Raw genomic sequence first — 22,117 nt, 5'->3', positions numbered from 1 at the left:
TACTAGCTCTCCCCTGATTTTGCTACTTAAATCTCACTTTTATTTTGAGAAAATAAATACTATATATATTCATAAATAAAAAGAGATGTATATGTATATATCTGTATGCCCTTATCTATCTCTATATAGAGAGAAAGGGAAAGAAAGACAGAGACAGGTACTCACAGAGAGAAATAATATAAAGATCTCATTTTTCCATTTCCCCAGATAAACACTTGTTAATATTTTACCATATTTGGTCTGAACCTTTTGTTCTTTTTTTAAACAAAGGATTAAATAATTACAGATACCATTGAAGTGCCCTTAGAATATTCCCAGCTCCTCTGAATCAATCACTACTATTAAACTGAAGTCTATTCTGTGTGGTTTTAAACTTTCACTTACAATCATACCCATAAGCAACACGTAGAATTGTTCTTATGGGTTTGAAAGTTTATAATGGTAGCATGATGTCTGCATTATTCTGAAAAAATTGCAACTCAACATCATGTTTTTGACATCTACTCATTTGATATACACAAGCCTAACACATTCTCTGTAGTGAGCATTTGAATACACCACACCTCATTTATCTAACAATTTTATTTTTTTAAAAAAAGATTTTATTTTTTTATTCGAGAGAGAGAGAAAGAGAGAGAGAGAGAGAGAGAGAGAGAGAGAGGCAGAGACACAGGCAGAGGGAGAAGCAGGCTCCATGCAGGGAGCTCGATACGGGACTCGACCCCAGGACTCCAGGATCACGCCCTGAGCCGAAGGCAGGCGCTACACTTCTGAGCCACCCAGGGATACCCTCTTTTTTTTTTTAAAGAGTGACAATACCTGTACAAGTGGGAGGGGGGAAGGGGCAGAAGGAGAGGGAGAGAGAGAATCTTTATTTTCTTTTGTTTTGGTTTTGTTTATAGAAAGGGAGCGGGAGAAGGGCAGAGGAAGAGAGAAAGAATCTCCAGCAAACTCCCCACTGAGCACAGAGTCTGATATGGGGTTCAATCCCAGGCCCTGAGATCATGACCTGAGCCAAAATCAAGAATGAAGGCTTAACCAACTGAGCCACCCAGGCGCCCCATAAAGTTGCTTTCTTTGCCCAAATTTCTACTTTTTTTTTTTTAAAGTAGGCTCCTCGCCCAGCAGGGAGCCCAGTGCAGGGCTTGAACTCATAACCCACCTGAGCTGGATCAAGAGTCAGATGTTTACCAGACTGAGCCACCCAAGTGCCCTTCATTCACAATTCTTTATTGTCAAACATTTATTTACAATTTTCACTATTTAAATGATTCTGCAACAAATGTCTTTGAACATTTCTCCTCGTAGAAGGGTTTTTTCCCCCTAGGATTTATGTGTAGCAATAGACTTGGCGGGTGCAGAATCAAAGAAATTTCAAATTTACTAGGTACTCCTACTAAATTGTTATTCCAAGTAATTATGCTGATATACCCCTCTAGTTCTCATCAACACTTGACATTATTTCTTTATCTCAAGCATTCTAAAATTGCTATCTATCTCATAGATTTTTGTTTCATCTGTAATTCCCTGATTGCTAGTGAATTTAGCATTTTTTTCATAAGATTCTTGTAGTATTGTGTAATGAACTAGGCTCAGAAGCCAGTCTCCTTTGTTCTAATCCCAGCCCTATCTTTTACTAACTCAGTGATAATGGTCAAGGTATATAACTTCTCTGAGTCTCGGTTTCCTTATCTGTTAACAAAAAGAAAATAGCATAGACCTCAGGAGGTTGTGGGAAGGACTACATGAGATAATACATGGAAAGCATTTGTTGTAGTGAAAAACAAACTGTAAATGTCCAATGAATAGAGATACCGTTTGCTTTTTCTTTTCTTGATTTGCCATTTATTATATACTTTGGATCTTCTTTGTTTATTACATATATTGAGAATATCTTCTCTCAGTTTATTGCCTGTTTTCTTTATTGCAAAAGTAGTATATGTTTATTCTTAAACTTTTAGAACACAGATGCAAACAAAAAGAAGAAAATGAAAATTATCCATCACCTTAGACTTGGAGATAATTACTGCTAACAATTTCAGCATCTACATTTTAGAGTTTAAAAGATTTTTAAATTGTTTTTATTAATATTTTAAAAGAAAAACAATACAATTATTAAACTATTATGTGTTTTTATGATTTCTTAAGTGTTTTAAGCACTCAATTTTTTAAGTCAGATTCTCACTTTATTTTTTAGTAGAGTTGACACACAATGTAGTTTCAAGTGTTCAACATAGTGATTCAGATCTCAATACATTATGCTATGCTCACCACAAGTGTAGCTACCACCTGTCACCATACAATGCTGTTATAATATCATTGACTATATTCTCTGTGCTGTGACTTTTATTCTCATGACTTATTCAGTCCATAAGTGGAAGCTTGTATCTCCCACTCTCCTTCAGCCATTTTGACCATCTTCTTACCTCCCTACCCCCTGGCAACCATCAGTTTGTTCTCTTTATCTGTAGATCTGATTCTACTTTTTCTTGGTTTATTCTTTTTTTTTAGATTCCAAATTTGAGTGAATCATATGGCATTTGTCTTTCTCAGTCTGACCTATTTCACTTAGTATAATACCCTCTAGGTGGTCCTTCTGTGAAGCCACAAATGGCAAGAGTTCATCTTTTTTTATGGCTATGTAATGATTTTTTAAAAAGAGATTATTTATTTATTCATGAGAGACACACACAGAGAGAGGCAGAGAAACAGGCAGAGGGAGAATCAGGCTCCATGCAGACAGCCCGAAGTGGGACTTGATCCCGGGACTCCAGGATCACATCCTGGGATGAAGGCAGGCACCAAACTGCTGGGATTCCCTATGTAATGATTTTTAAATTGAATTGTACAATATGTATTCTTCTGTTACTTGACTTATTCACCCAATAATGGGTTTTGACATTTATTATGTTGATTTGTTTTTGCTGCTAGAGAGTATTCTTTTCTTTTGATGAATAGAATAATCACTTTCAATAAATAGAATTTTTAATAAACTTATGAATTTTTCCTTTATGGTTTTTCTTAAATGAACATGTGTCAAAGATTTCACTGAGCTCATTAATTCATGAAGGAACCAGTAAGATGTTAGGATTGGTTCAAAGGAGAATTTGACTTACAGAAATTTATATTTTCTGTCAGACAAATGTCATTTGTGTTTATATAAATAGGAATTATTTGCATTATCATAGACAGAAATCATTTGTCTTGCTACCAGTTTTCTAGAACTTAACAGTTTTACCTGCAGAGATATAATATATCCAAGGTCATAGAAAGTCAGTTAAAATAGTACATCCTTATAAAGTCAGATAATCCTCAGAGGGTCTGCTAGACAACATCTAGCACTGTACCAAGAGGGCACTGAGAAATCTTAGAAATCTTACAATATCCACCCTTGTAATCTTAAATAATCTTCAAAAATTATTCTTGATTTAAAAAAAACTGGTCTCATTATGTCTAGCCTCACTGTTTGTATCAGTGTAGTAGGAGTGTTTGTCGTATGGACCATCTCTGGTTTTCTTTGCAAATCTAGAGACACGCAGTATTGAGTCATTTTGAAAGCCACAGAATTAACTTCTGCCTGGAAGTTTCCATATGGAATCTCAAGTTGGACTTTTTAAATGCTCTATTATTTATTATACTGAGCTGGAAAACCAATCCCAAGAAATCCTGTCCTTCATATTTTTTTCTTTTTAAGGATTTTATTTATTTATTCATGAAAGATATACAGAGAGAGGCAGAGACACAGGCAGAGGGAGAGGCAGGCTTCCCATGTGGAGCCCTATGTAGAACTTGATCCCAGGACCCTGGGATTGTCACCTGAACCAAAGGCAGATGCTCAACACCTGAGCCACCCAGGCATCCCTCTGTCCTTCATATTTTACCCACAGTACCCATAAATTTGGGTGAATTCCTCATCTGTCAAGGCTCCAAAATTTACTTAACTTTTCCTGCTGGCCAGTGGGTGATATTTCTTACCATCTATAAGGTTGGGACCTTGTAAGCTAAATACTAGGTCACTTTTTCCAGGAAAGCTTTGTAGAGATTGAATTTACAAGTAAAGTCAACTCAACCCTTGCTACTTAATAATATTCAGCATGCCTGATTAAAAGGTATTAACTCTCGAATATAGTCTTTGTGAAACAATCAAGTTGACCAAGTATATCCCAGTTAGATAAAAGACATAGTTATTGAATGTGTGCTAATAAACGAAGAGACTAATTTAAGTGGTAAGTTAGTAACAATCAGGTGTCAGTTAAAAATGTTTCACTCCAATTCCACAAAACCTGGCTCTACTAAATCGAGTATTAGAGGCAGCTTCAGGGGAAAGAGAAAGGGCTTTCTCCTAACTCCAAAAAACCCAGAGTATGAAAAACAATAGTAACAATGATCCAAACAAATAACCTCATTGGTTGATTCACCTCTATGGGAGTACTCTTGCTCTGCTGAATATTGGGCTAGCCACGCCTATCACGGAGTCACGTGATTGTTGGCAGGCATCAGTTCCCTGGTACGTTGGCCAGTGACCACTCTCTGGTCCTTGAACCTGGACTTCTCCCTAGGGCCGCTCACAACACACCAACTTACTTCATTAGAGCAAGAAATTGAGTCAGAGAGAGAGAAAGTTCAAGCAAAATGGCAGTCAGTCTTTTATTACCAAATCTCAGAATATCTCATTGTTGTTGCCTTTTTTTATTCATGAAAGGGAAAATGCCAGGTCCCACCTACCACCCGCCCTCCCACCCGTAGTTCGTTTCCCAGAGTTAGGAGTCTTTATGTTCTGTCTCCTTTTCTCATATTTCCTTTTTTTAATAATAAATAATAAATTTATTTTTTATTGGTGTTCAATTTACCAACATACAGAATAACACCCAGTGGTCATCCCGTCAAGTGCCCCCCTCAGTGCCCGTCACCCATTCACCCCCACCCTCCGCCCTCCTCCCCTTCCACAAGGGGTAAGGGGTGGGGATTACAAAAAAGGTGTGATTACCAGGAGATAGGGATTCCTGAGGGCTATTTTAGCAAGCTGCCTAAATGGTGGGCACATGAATGGAGACCAGGCGGGAAGTGGCAATCAGCAATCTTACATGACTTTTCCCACAGACGAGAACTATTAAAGGTTCATGAGCAGAGGAGGAACCACATTAGAACTGAAGGTTAGAAAGATCACTTCAGCAGCTGGGTGAAAACTTATTCCCTACAGAACCTGTGTGATATTATGATTTATAATAAGGGATATATATTTCATCTTCTGGTTCCTCCCACAGAGCTCCTAAGAACCTTGGGGTTTTCTATTTTTTATAATAAATTTATTTCTTATTGGTGTTCAATTTGCCTTCCACCACACCTAGTTCGTTTCCCAGAGTTAGGAGTCTTTATTTTCTGTCTCCCTTTCTGATATTTCCCACACATTTCTTCTCTCTTCCCTTATATTCCCTTTCACTATTATTTATATTCCCCAAATGAATGAGAACATACACTGTTTTTCCTTCTCCGATTGACTTACTTCACTCAGCATAATACCCTCCAGTTCCATCCACGTTGAAGCAAATGGTGGGTATTTGTCGTTTCTTTTTTTTTTTAATTTATTTTTTATTGGTGTTCAATTTACTAACATACAGAATAACCCCCGGTGCCCGTCACCCATTCACTCCCACCCCCCCCGCCCTCCTCCCCTTCTACCACCCCTAGTTCGTTTCCCAGAGTTAGCAGTCTTTACGTTCTGTCTCCCTTTCTGATATTTCCCACACATTTCTTCTCCCTTCCCTTATATTCCCTTTCACTGTTATTTATATTCCCCAAATGAATGAGAACATATAATGTTTGTCCTTCTCCGACTGACTTACTTCACTCAGCATAATACCCTCCAGTTCCATCCACGTTGAAGCAAATGGTGGGTATTTGTCATTTCTAATAGCTGAGTAATATTCCATTGTATACATAAACCACATCTTCTTTATCCATTCATCTTTCGTTGGACACCGAGGCTCCTTCCACAGTTTGGCTATCGAGGCCATTGCTGCTAGAAACATCGGGGTGCAGGTGTCCCGGCGTTTCATTGTATTTGTATCTTTGGGGTAAATCTCCAACAGTGCAATTGCTGGGTCGTAGGGTAGGTATATTTTTAACTCTTTGAGGAACCTCCACACAGTTTTCCAGAGTGGCTGCACCAGTTCACATTCCCACCAACAGTGTATGAGGGTTCCCTTTTCTCCGCATCCTCTCCAACATTTGTTGTTTCCTGCCTTGTTAATTCTCCCCATTCTCACTGGTGTGAGGTGGTATCTCATTGTGGTTTTGATTTGTATTTCCCTGATGGCAAGTGATGCAGAGCATTTTCTCATATGCATGTTGGCCATGTCTATGTCTTCCTCTGTGAGATTTCTGTTCATGTCTTTTGCCCATTTCATGATTGGATTGTTTGTTTCTTTGGTGTTGAGTTTAAGAAGTTCTTTATAGATCTTGGAAACTAGCCCTTTATCTGATACGTCACTTGCAAATATCTTCTCCCATTCTGTAGGTTGTCTTTGAGTTTTGTTGACTGTATCCTTTGCTGTGCAAAAGCTTCTTATCTTGATGAAGTCCCAATAGTTTATTTTTGCTTTTTTTTTTTTTTTTTTTGCCTTCGTGGATTTATCTTGCAAGAAGTTACTGTGGCCAAGCTCAAAAAGGGTGTTGCCTGTCTTCTCCTCTAGGATTTTGATGGACTCTGGTCTCACATTTAGATCTTTCATCCATTTTGAGTTTATCTTTGTGTATGGTGAAAGAGAGTGTTCTAGTTTCATTCTTCTGCATGTGGAGGTCCAATTTTCCCAGCACCATTTATTGAAGAGACCGTCTTTCATCCAAGGGATAGTCTTTCATCCTTTATCGAATATTAGTTGACCATAAAGTTCAGGGTCCACTTCTGGGTTCTCTATTCCATTGATCTATTGTGCCAGTACCACACTGTCTTGATGACCACAGCTTTGTATACAACCTGAAATCTGTTGTATTCCTCCCTGTCTTGTTATGATCTTAGGGGAAAGGCTCCCAGTGCTTCCCCATTGAGAATGATATTTGCTGTGTGCTTTTCGTAGATGGCTTTTAAGATGTTGAGGAAAGTTCCCTCTATCCCTACACTCTGAAGAGTTTTGATCAGGAATGGATGCTGTATTTTGTCAAATGTTTTCTCTGCATCTAATGAGAGGATCATATGGTTCTTGGTTTTTCTCTTGCTGATATGATGAATCACATTGATTGTTTTATGAGTGTTGAACCAGCCTTGTGTCCCGGGGATAAATCCTACTTGGTCATGGTGAATAATTTTCTTAAGGTCTGTTGGATCTGATTGGCTAGTATCTTGTTGAGAATTTTTGCACCATGTTCATCAGGGATATTGGTCTGTAATTCTCCTTTTTGGTGGGGTCTTTGTCTGGTTTTGGAATTAAGGTGATGCTGGCCTCATAGAACGAATTTGGAAGTACTCCATCTCTTTCTATCTTTCCAAACAGCTTTAGTAGAATAGGTATGATTTCTTCTTTAAACTTTTGATAGAATTCCCCTGGGAAGCCATCCTGGCCCTGGACTCTTGTGTCTTTGGAGGTTTTTGATGACTGCTTCAATTTCCTCCCTGGTTATTGGCCTGTTCAGGTTTTCTATTTCTTCCTGTTCCAGTTTTGGTAGTTTGTGGCTTTCCAGGAATGCGTCCATTTCTTCTAGATTGCCTAATTTATTGGTGTATAGCTGTTCATAATATGTTTTTAAAATCGTTTGTATTTCCTTGGTGTTGGTAGTGATCTCTCCTTTCTCATTCATGATTTTATTAATTTGAGTCTTCTCTCTCTTCTTTTTAATACGGCTGGCTAATGGTTTATCTATCTTATTAATTCTTTCAAAGAACCAACTGCTGGTTCTGTTGATCTGTTCCACGGTTCTGGTCTCGATTTTGTTGAGTTCTGCTCGAATTTTAATTAAATCTCTTCTTCTGCTGGGTGTAGGGTCCATCTGCTGTTTTTTCTCTAGGTCCTTTATGTGTCAGTTTAGCTTTTGTATTTGAGTTCTTTCCAGTTTTTGAATGGATGCTTGTATTGTGATGTATTTCCCCCTTAGGACTGCTTTTGCTGCATCCCAAAGATTTTGAACGGTTGTATCTTCATTCTCATTAGTTTCCAAATATCTTTTTAATTCTTCCTTAATTTCCCGGTTGACCCTTTCATCTTTTAGCAGGATGGTCCTTAACCTCCACGTGTTTGAGGTCCTTCCAAATTTTTGGTGTGTATTAGTTCTAATTTCAAGGCATTATGGTCTGAGAATATGCAGAGGATGATCACAATCTTTTGGTATCGGTTCAGACCCGATTTGTGACCCAGTATGTGGTCTATTCTGGAGAAAGTTCCATGTGCACTTGAGAAGAATGTGTATTCAGTTGAGTTTGGATGTAAAGTTCTGTAGATATCTGTGAAATCCATCTGGTCCAGTGTATCATTTAAAGCTCTCATTTCTTTGGAGATGTTGTGCTTAGAAGACCTATCGAGGGTAGAAAGAGCTAGATTGAAGTCACCAAGTATAAGTGTATTATTATCTAAGTATTTCTTCCCTTTGGTTATTAACTGATTTATATATTTTGCAGCTCCCACATTCGGGGCATATATATTGAGGATAGTTAAGTCCTCTTGTTGGATAAATCCTTTAAGTATTATATAGTGTCCCTCTTCATCTCTCACTACAGTCTTCGGGGTAAATTTTAGTTTATCTGATATGAGGATGGCTATCCCTGCTTTCTTTTGAGGACCATTTGAATGGTAAGTGGTAATCCAACCTTTTATTTTCAGGCTGTAGGTGTCCTTCTGTCTAAAATGAGTCTCTTGTAGACAGCAAAGAGATGGGTCCTGCTTTTTTATCCAGTCTGAAACCCTGCACTTTTTGATGGGGTCATTAAGCCCGTTCATGGTCAGAGTCACTATTGACAGATATGAGTTTAGTGTCATCATGATATCTATTCAGTGCCTGTTTTTGTGGACTGTTCCATTGAACTTCTTCTTAAAGGGGAATTTTAAGAGTCCCCCTTAAAATTTCTTGCAGAGCTGGTTTGGAGGTCACATATTCTTTCAGTTCCTGCCTGTCTTGGAAGTTCTTTATCTCTCCTTCCAGGTTGAATGAGAGCCTTGCTGGATAAAGTATTCTTGGTTGCATGTTCTTCTCATTTAGGACCCTGAATATATCCTGCCAGCCCTTTCTGGCCTGCCAGGTCTCTGTGGAGAGGTCTGCTGTTACCCTAATACTTCTCCCCATAAAAGTCAGGATTTCATGTCTCTTGCTGCTTTAAGGATCTTCTCTTTATCTTTGGAATTTGCAAGCTTCACTCTTAAATGTTGAGGTGTTGAACGGTTTTTATTGATTTTTGGGGGGATCTCTCTATTTCCTGGATCTGAATGCCTGTTTCCCTTCCCAGATTAGGATAGTTTTCAGCTATGATTTGTTCAAATACATATTCTGGCCCTCTGGCCCTTTCGGCGCCCTCGGGAAATCCAATTAAACCTAGCTTTTTCTTCCTCAGGCTGTCGTTTATTTCCCTTAATCTATCCTCAGGGTCTTTTAATTGTCTCTTTTTTCCTCAGTTTTCCTCTTTGCCATCAACTTCTCTTCTATGTCACTCACTCGTTCTTCCACCTCGTTAACCCTCATGGATATGACTTCTAGTTTGGATTGCATCTCATTCAATTGATTTTTAATGTCTGCCTGATTAGATCTAAATTCTGCAGTCATGAAGTCTCTTGAGTCCTTTATGCTTTTTTCTAGAGCCACCAGTAGCTGTATAATAGTGCTTCTAATTGGCTTTCTGACATTGAATTGTAATCCAGATTTTGTACCTCTGTGGGAATGAGGACTGTTTCTGATTCTTTCTTTTGAGGTGAGGTTTTCCTTCTAGTCATTTTGCTTAGTGCAGAGTGGCCAGAAATAAGTTGTATTGGGAAAAGGAGCAAAAGAGAGGAGAGAAAGAAGGAAAGATAAGAGAAAAAGAAAAAAGAAAAAAGGAAGAAAAAAAGGAAAAAAGAAGAAAAAGAGAAAGAAAAAGAAAGAAAGGAAAAAAAGGGTGGGGGAAGGAAACAAATCAAAAAGCAAAACAAAACAAAACAAAACAAAAACCACGGGGCAGTATCTTCTGATTCTGTGTACTTTAAGTCCCTTGACTGCCCCTGGAACTTGTCCGTCTAGCTGGTCTTCTGGGGGAGAGGCCTGTTGTGCTGATTTTCAGGTGTTAGCACTTGGGGGAGCTGCTCTGCCCCTGCCTGGTGCAGGGCTACAGTGGGGGTTGTTTACCCCGTGAGGCCCCAGGAGGAACAACCGCAGTGGCGGGGCCAGCTCTGGAGCCCTGGAGTCAGCTTCCGCAGTAGCTCCGCAGCTCTCCGTCTGCAGGGCCTGGAGGCTCCCAGGCGGGGCCGCTGATCTGCTCAGCTCGGGGCAGGAGCGTCCTCGCTGTCCTGTGCCCTCCCGGCCTCTGCCTGTCCCGGGGGGAGGCCGGATCCTGGGCTGTGTCCCGACGCCCTGTGCCCGGGTCTGCGCTGTTGGATTCGCGCTCCAGCCCCGCAGCCCCCACCGCTGAGCCGCCCCCGAGCCCCTCGAGCTGCTCTCGCCCCGCAGCCCCCTCCGCGAGCCGCTGCCCGAGCCCCAAAGAGCTGCTCCCACCCCGCAGCCCCCTCCGCGGAGCCCCCCCCGCCCCCGAGCCCCCCAAGCTGCTCCCACTCCGCAGCCCCCTCCGCGGAGCCCCCCCCCTCCCCCGAGCCCCTCCGAGCTGCTCCGGGTCCCGCCGTGCGCACTGCAGCCCTTAGGGAGCTCGGCGCCCTCTCCCGGGGTGCAGGTGTCTGTTAGTGTCCCCGGGCGCCTTGGCATCTCCACCTTTCTGGGGTTCTGCTCTTACTGCCTGCGGGTGCTTTTCCACCAGGGAAGGTTGGTGCAGCTCCTATTTCTCCGGGACGGGGCTCTCCTGTCCTGGGTACACTTGCCCCGGCCTTAGCTCAGCTCCTCGCGGCCCCTCCCCCTTGGAGGCCTTTTGTTCTTTATTTCTTTCCCCGCCGCCGTCTTCCTACCTTGATAGAAGCACGAACTCTTCTCCCTCTAGCGTTTCAGCTGTTCTCTCTTTAAATCTCAGGCCGAATTCGTAGATTTTCAGGATAATTTGAAGGTTATCTACGTAATTTGGTGGGGACAGGTGATTTAGGGACCCTACTCTTCTGCCATCTTGCCCCTCCTCCCCCTTGGGATTTTCTAAGTGATGAGAGCCATAAGGCTCTCATATGGATTATTAAGCCATAAGGGCATCTTTTGTTGTGTAAATGAGGTGACTTTTTGGATAACCAGTGGAGCCAACCATATGACTTGAGAAATTTCAGTTCCACCCTCAACCTCTGGGGAGATGAGAGGGGTGGAGATGGAGTTCCATCACCAATGGCCAGTGATTTAGTCAATCAGACTTAGGTAATGAAACCTCTGTAAAACCCTAAAAGGATGGGTTCAGAGAGAGCTTCTCAGTTGGTGATCACCTGGATATGCTGGGAGAGTGACATGCCTGAAGAAGGCATGGATGCCCTGTGGCCCTTCCCACATACCATACCCTATGGGCCTTTTCCATCTGGCTACTAATTTACATCCTTTTACAACAAACTGGTCATCTAGTAAGTAAATATTTCCCAGTCTTGTAGGACTGAGACCTTTACCTGTGGGATCTGACCCTATCTCCAAGGCAGATTGTGTCAGACTCCAGTGAATTGTAGGACACCGGCCCATAGGGGAGAGCTGCTTGGTGGTGTGGGGGAAAACCCACATTGGAATTTGGTGTCAGCATTGTCACCTGGCCACTTGAGGAAAGAGGTAGAGCACATAGCTACCATCCTGAGTGCTTGAGGTGGGCAGCCAGAGAGAGGGCGTTCCAGGCAGGGTCAGGGAAATGCCAGGAAAGAAGCAGCCCTCTAGAAGTGTGAGGCGATTTCAGGGTCAAAGGCCTCCAACCCTGAGGGTCTCCCCTGAGGGAGCTGGAGTCAGCTTTAGCTGGCTGTAGATACCACCAAATCCCGAGATCCCCTCCATGAGAGCAAGACGCCTCTGTGGCCTCGTCAGTGGACTCTGTGGGAGTCAGGCTCAGGAGAGCAGGGACCTAGAGATAGATCCTGTCACTGAGAAGGAAGCACCCATTTCTCAATGTGGCAATAGTAGGAGAGGGAGGGGATTTCATCAGGGAACAGAGGGTACAATGAGGCTTCCCAAGCCCTACCGTACCCAAGAGGCAGGCTAGGATGAGCCAGGTGGCCCAGCCTGAGGAGCCCTCCTGTCTCAGAAGACAGGCTCTGGGGCTTAGCTCACAGTGGCCTCTCCCTTATGGAGCTGCCAACTAAATCCTACCTATGGAATGAAGCCAAACCCCAGTCTGGCCCTTGGGGGACATATCAGGCCAAGTTCTAAATGCAATGCCAGCCCCCTGGGCCATCGGTGAGCAACTGGCCTTCTTATGCCTAGAAACGATGGAGCCAGAAGATTCTCTTGCCCACCGGGCAGGACAGATGTCCTCCCTACCCTCTGGCCAGAGACATGGAAAGAGGGGACTCCAAGGTCTTTACTGATATCTTAGAACCGCAGGGTGAAAGTTCTTCCTGTTACCTTCTTTAGTCCTTGCTGCTAGCCCTTTCTCTCTTGCTCTTCTCTGCACCAAGAGAAAAGCTTCCCACAAGTGATGTGACATGTATCCTGAGAAGCCTGAGACCTGAGAGCCCCTGGGCAGTTTAAGACCTCCATGGTACCATCCTCTATACGACACAGGAAACAGGGGCACCTGGGTGGCTCAGGGGGGCTAAGCACCTGCCTTGGGCTCAGGTCATGATCCCAGGGTCCTGGGATTGAGCCCCACATTAGAGTCTCCACAGGGAGCCCGTTTCACCCTCTTCCCTCTGTTGCTCCCTCAGCTTGTGCTCTCACTGTCAGATCAATAAACAAAATCTTAAAAAAAAAAGACACATGGAAATGTACCCATGTCCCACATTAAACATAAAGAATGGAATCACTGTATTACCATGTAAAAGTTGAATGAGCTCATGCTGACTGATAAAATATAACATTTTATATTAGAAGTCATTTAAATATTTACTCATTTTTATTTGGTGACATCCCTATTTTTCAGCCCATATTCTTTCCTTTAGGGTTTCTGATATGTCTGTCAGTTATGAAAGCCCAAGGACACTTTGCCTGCAGTACTTAATGGATGGAACAGCCCTAGGGATGCCACTTGGCAGATGAGAGTACATTTTCTTGGCCTTCATCACCCTAGACCTCCCATGGTGCCTCATTTTTTTTTCCTGGGGAAGGAAGAACAGCTGAGGAAAGACCTGCCCTCAGTACCCTGTCTGGGCCTTGCCCACATCCTCCCCCAGCATCTGCAATGCCACCCCCTTCCCCAGGCTAGACCTGGGCCTCCAGAAGGGCATGCCCTGAGGTCCTTGGGGAGTGAGGCTCCTCAGCTTGAGGCCAGGCCAGAGGCTGCAGGGACTGTCCCTCCTAGGGTCCTGGGGCCATCTGCAACTCAGAAGTGGCTTTCCGAGTCTGAGGGAGCCCTGCCCACAAGCCCCTCTGCTGCAGGATTATAAACTCAGGACAGCAATGCCCTCAAACTGTGCGGGGAACAGAGAGCCTTGCAGGGGAGTCAAGGAGCCCAGCGTGGCCTGTGGTCCTGCTCACTGGCTGCCTGACTCTCATCTCATGTCTCTGTGAGTGTGTCTCTGCCTTTCTCTTCCTTGCTTTCCATCCATCCCCTTCAGTCTCTCTCCCTGCATCTGTTTCTGCTTGCTGGACTGTTTCTCTGCCTCCCTCTCCAACTCCTGCAGCTGTGGCTCTGCTGTTCCATCCAGGTCTTCAGCACCCTCTGTCTCCCCCGCCCTCCTGACTCCTCACTGGGCCTCTGCACCAGCCTGTGGTGAGGCCCCTCTCTTCCGTCCCTGGTTCTCTTCCTCTCCGCGTCTATGGCCTCTGCAGTTCCCCTGGCCTCCCCACTGCAGCGTTTCCCTGGGTCTCCCCCAACCCCGCCTCAAGCTGGCCCTCGGCCCACCCCTCTGCATCCCCCCTGTCCACTCTCTTGGGTTTGCAGCCACCCGCCTGCTAGCTCTCCTCTTCCAGCCCCTTCTCCCTCCTGTCTCCACACCCTTGCCCTATGGCCCTTGTCCCTTCCCTTCCCTGGGTGACCTCTGATGGCTCTCCTGGGCAGCCGTCCTGCAGCACCTGCACTGCCTTCCTGGCACTCGCACTGTGCCAGGTGCTGACCTGTGCCCCCTGCATTCTGCGCCTCTGTGCCTCTCCTTGTGCTGGAGTCTCTTTTGCCCTTCCAGCCCCCCTCCCTTTCCCCATCATTTTCTCTGCTTTTGCTGCTTTCTGGGTCAAGTTTCTCTGGGTCATCTGTGGCCCCTGCAGGTCCATGTGGATACTGGGGGAGAGTGGGTATGTCTGTCTGTGTATCTGTGTGTATGTGTGTGTGTGTGTGTCGGTGTGACAGGGAAAGGGCTGGAAAAAGGAAAAGGAAGGAGAAATCATACGCCTTCAGACCTTGTATTTCCAAATTAGATATATTACTGTAATAAACCTCCATCTTTACTGATAGGAAACAATTACTGGCTCTGAGTCATGGCAATAAATTGCAACAGAGAAAGTTCAAAACTCTTGAGTCTTTCATTTCCTCATTGTGTTGCAGGAAAGCAGATATGAGAGGAGGAGATAAATGTAAGCACCCACATAAAAAAGCAAACAGTTTTCCTATGATTTTTATTACATCCTAACAAGGGAGCCTAGGCCCATGCCGCAGACACCCTGGGGACCAGAGGTTCACTCCGCACCAGGGCCTTGCAACTACACCACCCACTTCTTTCTTCTCACTGGCCACAGGTCATCATCAAACCTGGCTGTGAGGAGGTCAGAACCTGAGGCTCAGAGAGGTCAAGCAACTGACCCCAAGACACACGGCAAGCCAGCCAAGGAAAGTGAGACAAGAAACCAGTCCCCAGGCTGCATTTTAGACAAAGACAAAAATTCATCAAAGGCCAAGGAGTCCTGGAGGGCAGAAGCCTGTCACCCACATCTTCTCTGCTTCCTCTGGCCTCAGGCTACAGGCACAAGCTGGAGGTAAGACCTGGGCAGCCTCCCATCACTATGGCCCTCTAAAGACCTCCATCTCTCAGGGGCTGGGAGAAAATGTAGTTTGCAACATCAGGTTCCCTCTGTCCCTAAGTCCCATTCCTGGCTCATAGTTCATCTCAGAGAGCAGCCCATGGCCGGGCAAGAGATCTAGGTCTAGGTCAACCACATGGGTGCTCACCATACTTGAGACACTCTTACTGTGTGACCTTAGGCCAGTTGCTTCCCTCTCTGAACTTTGGTAAAGTGAAGCTAGTTGTACTAGCTGTTATCAGATTGAATTTCAAGTCTGCAGCTAGTAAGAGGAGCCACCGGGGGCCATGTGTGTCTGGGTGAGGGGGCTGTGAATGGAGTGGGTTCTGAGCTCCCATAAAAGTCTGTTTTTGACAAAACCTGAAAACGAACATGAGAGACTCCTAACTCTGGGAAACAAAAAAGGGGTGGTGGAAATGGAGGTGGGCAGGGGGTTGGGGTGACTGGGTGAAGGGCACTGAGGGGAGCACTTGACGGGATGAGCACTGGGTGATATGCTATATGTTGGCAAACTGAACTCCAATTAAAAAAAAAACCTGAATACGCATAACTCTGAAGTTGTAAGACTCCACGTCCTGCTCCCCAGCACCCCAGTGGTCCAACACCCATTTTCATTTCTGTCCTCAGGGAACAGCCTATCTAGAGGATGGTGTTCTCTCAGTCACACATGCCTCCCCTCCTATCTCAGCCTCAAGTGTCCTCCGTGGAGGACATTTAAGCACCACGCAGCTTAGACACCTAAGAAGTGTGGGAATGTGGGACCCTGGCACCTATAGCTCTAGCTCTCCAGTTGCCTCCAAATCACCTCTGGTCACCTCCAAATCTAGCTATAAGTAGAAAAGCATTGAGTATCTGTCCTGGAGGGGCTGTTACAGATGATCTCCCGCCCTCCTTTTACAGATGGGATCACAAGGGCCAGGAGGCTGGGTGACTTCTCAAAGCCATGCAGCAGACTAGTGCTCCCATGAGCAGGAGAGCTGGGCTCTTATAGGACACAGAGGGACAACCACCGGGGAAGTTGGCTGTGCCCAAATGTGAAGGCCTGTGTGACGTTAATAATTCTGGTCTTTTTTATTAATAGTGAGCAATGGCCGTTGTGCCCCAGCTGGATGGCAGGGAGGGATGGACGGAAGTGGGGTGGGATGTAGCTGGGAGTAGTGGGCAGATTCACCCTGGTCTTGTGCCCATTTGCTGGAGACCTGCAGCTGGGGGCCAGCCTCTGAGGAGGGAGCCCATAGGTACGTGGAGGCCGGGGCTGGAGCCAGAAGGGAGTGGCCAGGGCTCAGAGCACCCTGCCCAGGGCCAGTCGGCTTCCTCCTCTCATCGTCTGGAGCATTCTCTGGCCTCTCTCAGTGGCTTAGAGAGCAGAGATGTGTCTGTGTTTTGTGTCCCTGTCTCCAGTGCTGGCTCAGGCAGGGACACCAATGGCCCCTCAGGTGTTTTTGACGTTTATCTACCACCTACTTTGTTCACTGGCATGAATCCAGGACTGTCTTCATCCAACCTCCAGCAGAGTTCCCACTGTAGAGGTGGAGTGGAGTAGTTTGCACAGGTTACACGATAAGAGCAGCAAGCTTACTACAGGAGCCCCAATCCAGGGTGTGCTGACCCCTAATCCAGGGCTCTGACACCCTGAGCTCTAGCCAACTTCTCCTGGTTTTCCAGTCCCAGAGGTGTTGGGAACTCAAGAATCTAGAATTGCAGCTCATTGTCCTGTTTCCAGAGTGATCATGTTCTTCCCTTCTGCGAGCTGTTCTGGTTCCATCCTCGACCTGAGCTGGGTTGTTTGGGTTACCATTCTGTCTCCCACTCTGACTTCTCCACATACACAGAGTCAACCTGGGTTGTCACCTCTCAGGTAATCTCCTGTCCAAAGCACCTTTACCTTACCCGAGCCATGTACATGCATTAAGCTGCATAAGCTCATTCATTCCAAGTACAGCTCAGTGGAGATGAGCTGGGGTAGCAGGAAGGGAGCTCCCTTCCATTCCCACGACCATCTCCAGGTACCTGTGTTTCTCTCCATCCACCATCCTCCTCTTTGTACCCACTCTTTTGTCTAAACAGTCTGAAAGAAGAGGCCAAACCCCTATGTATTCTAGCTTCAAAGTGCTTTGAACTTTATTCCTTATTATAAAACAAATTGGTGTTTATTGTGAAAAATTGAGCAAGTTCAAAGAACATTAACAAATAATATCACTTATAAATCTAAGCACCAGAAAGGACCACTGTTAACTTTTTGGTATACTCCTTTCCAATTTTTGGTCCATGTATATAAATCTTTATACTATTAGGATATAGTTTAATATTCTGTTTCTTTAACTAACAATCTACTGGAGCACTTCCCTACAATGTGAAGTAAGTCTCCAAAATACGATTTTAAAGGTTACAGGATTTTCAATCATATCAATACACCATAATTTATTTAACCAGTCTCCTATTACAGGACATTTAGGTTGTTTCCAGTTTTCCCTATTAGGAAATAATATTATAGAGAACATCCTTGATGAAAATCTCTCCCCACATATCTGATTATTTTCCCTTTGCAAAATTCTTTTTTTAAAGGTTTTGTTTATTTATTCATGAGAGACAGAGAGAGAGAGAGAGAGGCAGAGACACAGGCAGAGGGAGAAGCAGGCTCCCTGTGGGGAACCCAATGGGGGACTTGAGCCGGGGACTCCAGGATCATGCCCTGGGCCGAGAGCCAACTTTCTCTGCACAATTAAGTAGATCAGTAGTCCTCAAAGTGTGGACCCACCAGCAGGCAGCACGGGCACTACCCGGGAACTTGTCACAAATGCACATTCTTGGGCTCCACTCCAGACATACTGAATCTGGAAACTGTGCATGAAACACAGAGTGTGACCCATAATTGCCAACTCTAGTTTGTGATACTGAAAATCTAGTTTTTTATGTGCAAGCTCAACTTCTTAAATTATTGGCAATTAATTCAACTTTAAAAAACTATACAAGCCAAGCAAAATATATCTGTGGGTTATATTTGGCGTGCAGGTGACGTGGCCCCTAAGTGACCTCTATGCTATAGATTTAGCATTATGCATGATGCTGGCTCTTCGTTTCTAAGAGATACTCTTTCTAATATCAAGAGTCTTTGGAGATGCGCTATTAAATGTCTCTGTGAAAGTTCACAAACCAGAAAGTTGAGAGCAATCTACAAAGCCAAAGGGAACAAAGAGTGTACAAGGCAGTAATGGATAAGGAGGTAGGCTGGGGTATCCACGTGGACAGAGTGCATGTGCTTAGGAAACCCTTCCTGACAAATTGTTAACTGCTCTCCACAAATTCCCCTTTCACAAAACCCTGGGTGTTGTAGATTTACTTCTGCACAGTTTCCTATAATCACTAGAACTTTGATATGTTCAGAACAACATATAAATTTTTCTAAATCATAAGACCAGAAAGGCAATGAATACCAAAAAGTGGATCAGCCACAGGGAAAAATTCTAAATCTCAGTATGTTCATCATCTCCAACAAAGTGAAACCAACTTACTGGCACCATATGGACAGTGAGAAGGAAGGGAGTCTTTGAAGAGTTTCTAATTAAGAACGTATATAGGGATCCCTGGGTGGCGCAGTGGTTTAGCGCCTGCCTTTGGCCCAGGGCGTAATCCTGGAGACCCAGGATTGAATCCCACATCGGGCTCCTGGTGCATTGAGCCTGCTTCTCCCTCTGCCTGTGTTTCTGCCTCTCTCTCTCTCTCTCTCTGTGACTATCATAAAAATTTAAAAAAGAACATATATAAATTAAGATTAATTGTACAATATACATATCATTAAGATTATATCCTCTTTGCATGATGTGCTGGGGTTATTTTTATTTTGGCAACTCTAAAAATTGCTTTATGGGACTATATTCACTTTACCCATGATCTTTCCTTGACTATAAATATCTTCCACATTTTGAAAGACAACGTTATAGTAGGCATTTGGTAAAAATGTATTGAATGGTGGTATAATTAATGAACACTGGGGAAGTTTCATTCATCAGAAAAAGCTAAATCTTAAATATTTTCTCTCATTTTTAAAAACATTGTATTTATTTATTTGGCACAGAGAGAGAGTACAAGCAAGGGGAGCAGGAGACAGAGAGGGAGAAGCAGGCTCTTCACTGAGCAGGGAGCCTGATGTGGGGCTTGATCCCAGGACCCCAAGATCATGACCTGAGCTGAAGGCAGATGCTTAACCAACTAAACCACTCATATGCCCCATAATTCTAATTTGTATTCTGCATAGCATTGACTTTAAGCCCCAATTCCAACCTTAGTCCGAATCCTAACAGTGATTAAAAGACAAACCTTACCCAAATAATGAGTCTAATAGTCCTCCCCTGATCCTAATCTGAAACCAAGACTTAGCAAGCTCTATAGTTCCAAGTGAAAACAGAAAATGGGGTGAATAATGAAAAAAACAAGGCTGTGTCAGGAAAAGGAAAAACATACCTACAGGCCAGAGTGGAGCACAGCATACACCACCTCCCTGATTTGGCATTCACCATTCTCATCACCATGACCCCCAACTGAATCCTGAACCCAACCCCAACACCACCCAAGCTACTATGGGGACATATCTTGCCATGCCTCCATCTGCTAACCCAAACTTCCTGCTATAGAAACATGTGAAACAACGAGTATGAAAATTCCTCACATGCCCCTGGCATAGATAATCAATTAAATACCCTCAAAACTCTTTAAACAGGCAAGTCACAATGCAGGAACTCAACCGGTCCAGTGTGACAGAATTTGTTCTGTTGGGCTTCACCCCCAACCCCAGGACCAACCCTCTGCTCTTCACCTTCTTTCTCACTTTTTACCTGCTAATCCTCATGAGCAACAGCCTCCTCATCATCCTCATCTGCGAGGACTCCCGCCTCCACACACCCATGTACTTTTTCATCAGTGTCCTCTCCATGCTGGACATGTGCTACACGACCACTACTGTGCCCCAGATGCTCATGCACATTCTCAGCAAGAAGAGGGCCATCTCTTTTGCTAGATGTGTGGCCCAGATGTACATCTTCCTCCTCTTTGGTGTCACGGAGTCCTGGCTTTTCTCCATCATGTCTGTGGACAGGTACGTGGCTATTTGCCATCCTCTCCGATACAAGGTCATCATGAGCCGCTGGATGTGTCTCCTCATGGTGGGCATCTGTGGAGTTTATGGCGTGGTGGGTAGCCTGTGCTACACTTTCTTTGCGATGCGCCTGCCCTACTGTGGCCCTAATGAAATTGACCACTACTTCTGTGAGGTCCCTGCCAGTCCTGAAGCTGGCCTGTGCAGACACATCCCTCAATGACTTGGTGGACTTCATCACGGGCTTCAATGTCATTGTGGTCCCACTGACCCTGGTTGTCATTGTCTATGCCAACATCTTTGCCACCATCATGAAGATCCGCTCAGCCCAGGGACAGATCAAAGCCTTCTCCACCTGTGCCTCCCACATCACCGTGGTCACCATGTTCGCTATCCCATGCATCATCATGTACATGAGCCCTGGCTCTGACTCCTTGTCAAACAGTGGAAAGAAAATGGCCCTTTTCTATAACATTGCCACAGCCTTCCTCAACCCTGTCATCTATAGTCTGAGGAACAAGGACGTAAAAAAGGCTTTCCTCAAATTGATGGGATGGAGCAGGGCCCCAGAGTGAGGCTTTAAAGATGAAAACCTGGGGTGCTGAACAAAGCAGGACTCATACCCACAACCCCACCAACAACTCTTCCATGAGACCTGGAAGACTGCACTCCATAAAGCCACCCCTTCACCCCAGCCCCAGGGGAGGGAACTGGGTGCTCAGCCAACTGCAGTATCTATGGTGACATGGTTTGGGACACAGGTGATTGTGAAAGTAGAGCACACTGGTCAAGAGCCAGGACCTTAGTGCAGTGCCAGCCAGAGCAGGGTTAGAGACTTGACTTTAACAATTAAGAGATACATGTAGTTTTGCAAGTCATTTAACTAGTATAAGGTTTATAGCTCTTCCTCACGGCGAAGTTGTGATGATTAAATGAGATACTATATGAAAAGTGTTTAGTATAAGACTAGCAATAGCTTTCAACAGATACTAGTTTTAACTTTTAAATGTATTTCTCAAGATGAACTGTTGGCCTTGAATTAGCCATGATCCTTTTTTGGGCTGTGGAAGTGACTGGAACCCTAGAGAGTAAAGACAAAACAATTAAAAGAATAATAAAAAAAATTAAAAAGCAGGGGGTAGAAGTAGTAGTAAAAACTCAAAAACCAAGAAGTGGAAATCTTAGTGGGGAGAGACTCAAGGACAAGGAAGTGAACCCTTCTCTCTCCATTCACAAATTGTACACATTGAAATCATCTTAAAGTACTGCTTTGTAGTCATTTGCTTTTGTATCTTCAAACATCTTGAATTTTTTCGCCTTGTTTCTAATAAAGTCCATTTTGGAAAACTACAACCTGTCAAGGAAGAGTGACTCTATCCAGGGACACTTGGGTGACTCAGTGGTTGAGCGTCTGCCTTCAGCTCAGGTCCTGGGATCAACCCCCCCCCCTCCATCGGGCTCCCCACAGGGAGCCTGCTTCTCCCTCTGCCTATGTCTCTGCCTTTCTCTGTGTCTCTCAAGAATAAATAAAATCTTTAAAAAAAAAAGAGTGACTCTGTCCATCTGAGGATAAGCAGAATTAGGGAGGAGAGCATAGACATAATATTTCCCCAGATGCAAAATTGAGGCAGTCCAGAGAAAGGTTAAAATCTCCACAGGGAGTTTCTGCTCTTCTCCCTCTTACTTGGAAAGATCCTCCCAAAACCTCTGCTTACTCTTCATAGAATTTTTACAAAAGTAAATTGTTGTTTCCTAAGTTGCGCCAATTTGCAGGGTAATGCTTGGGGCATTTGCCTGTTTGCTGCGGCAGGAATCAGCACCGAACAAAGCAATCCCCATGAGATGCTA

The 22,117-nt window shown here is 44.4% G+C and overlaps 1 pseudogene; it reads left to right on the top strand.

Annotated features, from left to right (window-relative positions):
- The first annotated feature begins 16,390 nt into the window (after nucleotides 1–16,390).
- On the top strand, nucleotides 16,391–21,763 carry LOC112642245 (olfactory receptor 2D2-like; annotated as a pseudogene).
- Nucleotides 21,764–22,117: the final 354 nt, after the last annotated feature.

The sequence above is a fragment of the Canis lupus genome, chromosome 15 (genome assembly GCF_003254725.2).
Source record: "Canis lupus dingo isolate Sandy chromosome 15, ASM325472v2, whole genome shotgun sequence".
Classification (NCBI taxonomy): Eukaryota; Metazoa; Chordata; class Mammalia; order Carnivora; family Canidae; genus Canis; species Canis lupus.
This window is presented reverse-complemented; position numbering and strand designations above follow the sequence as displayed.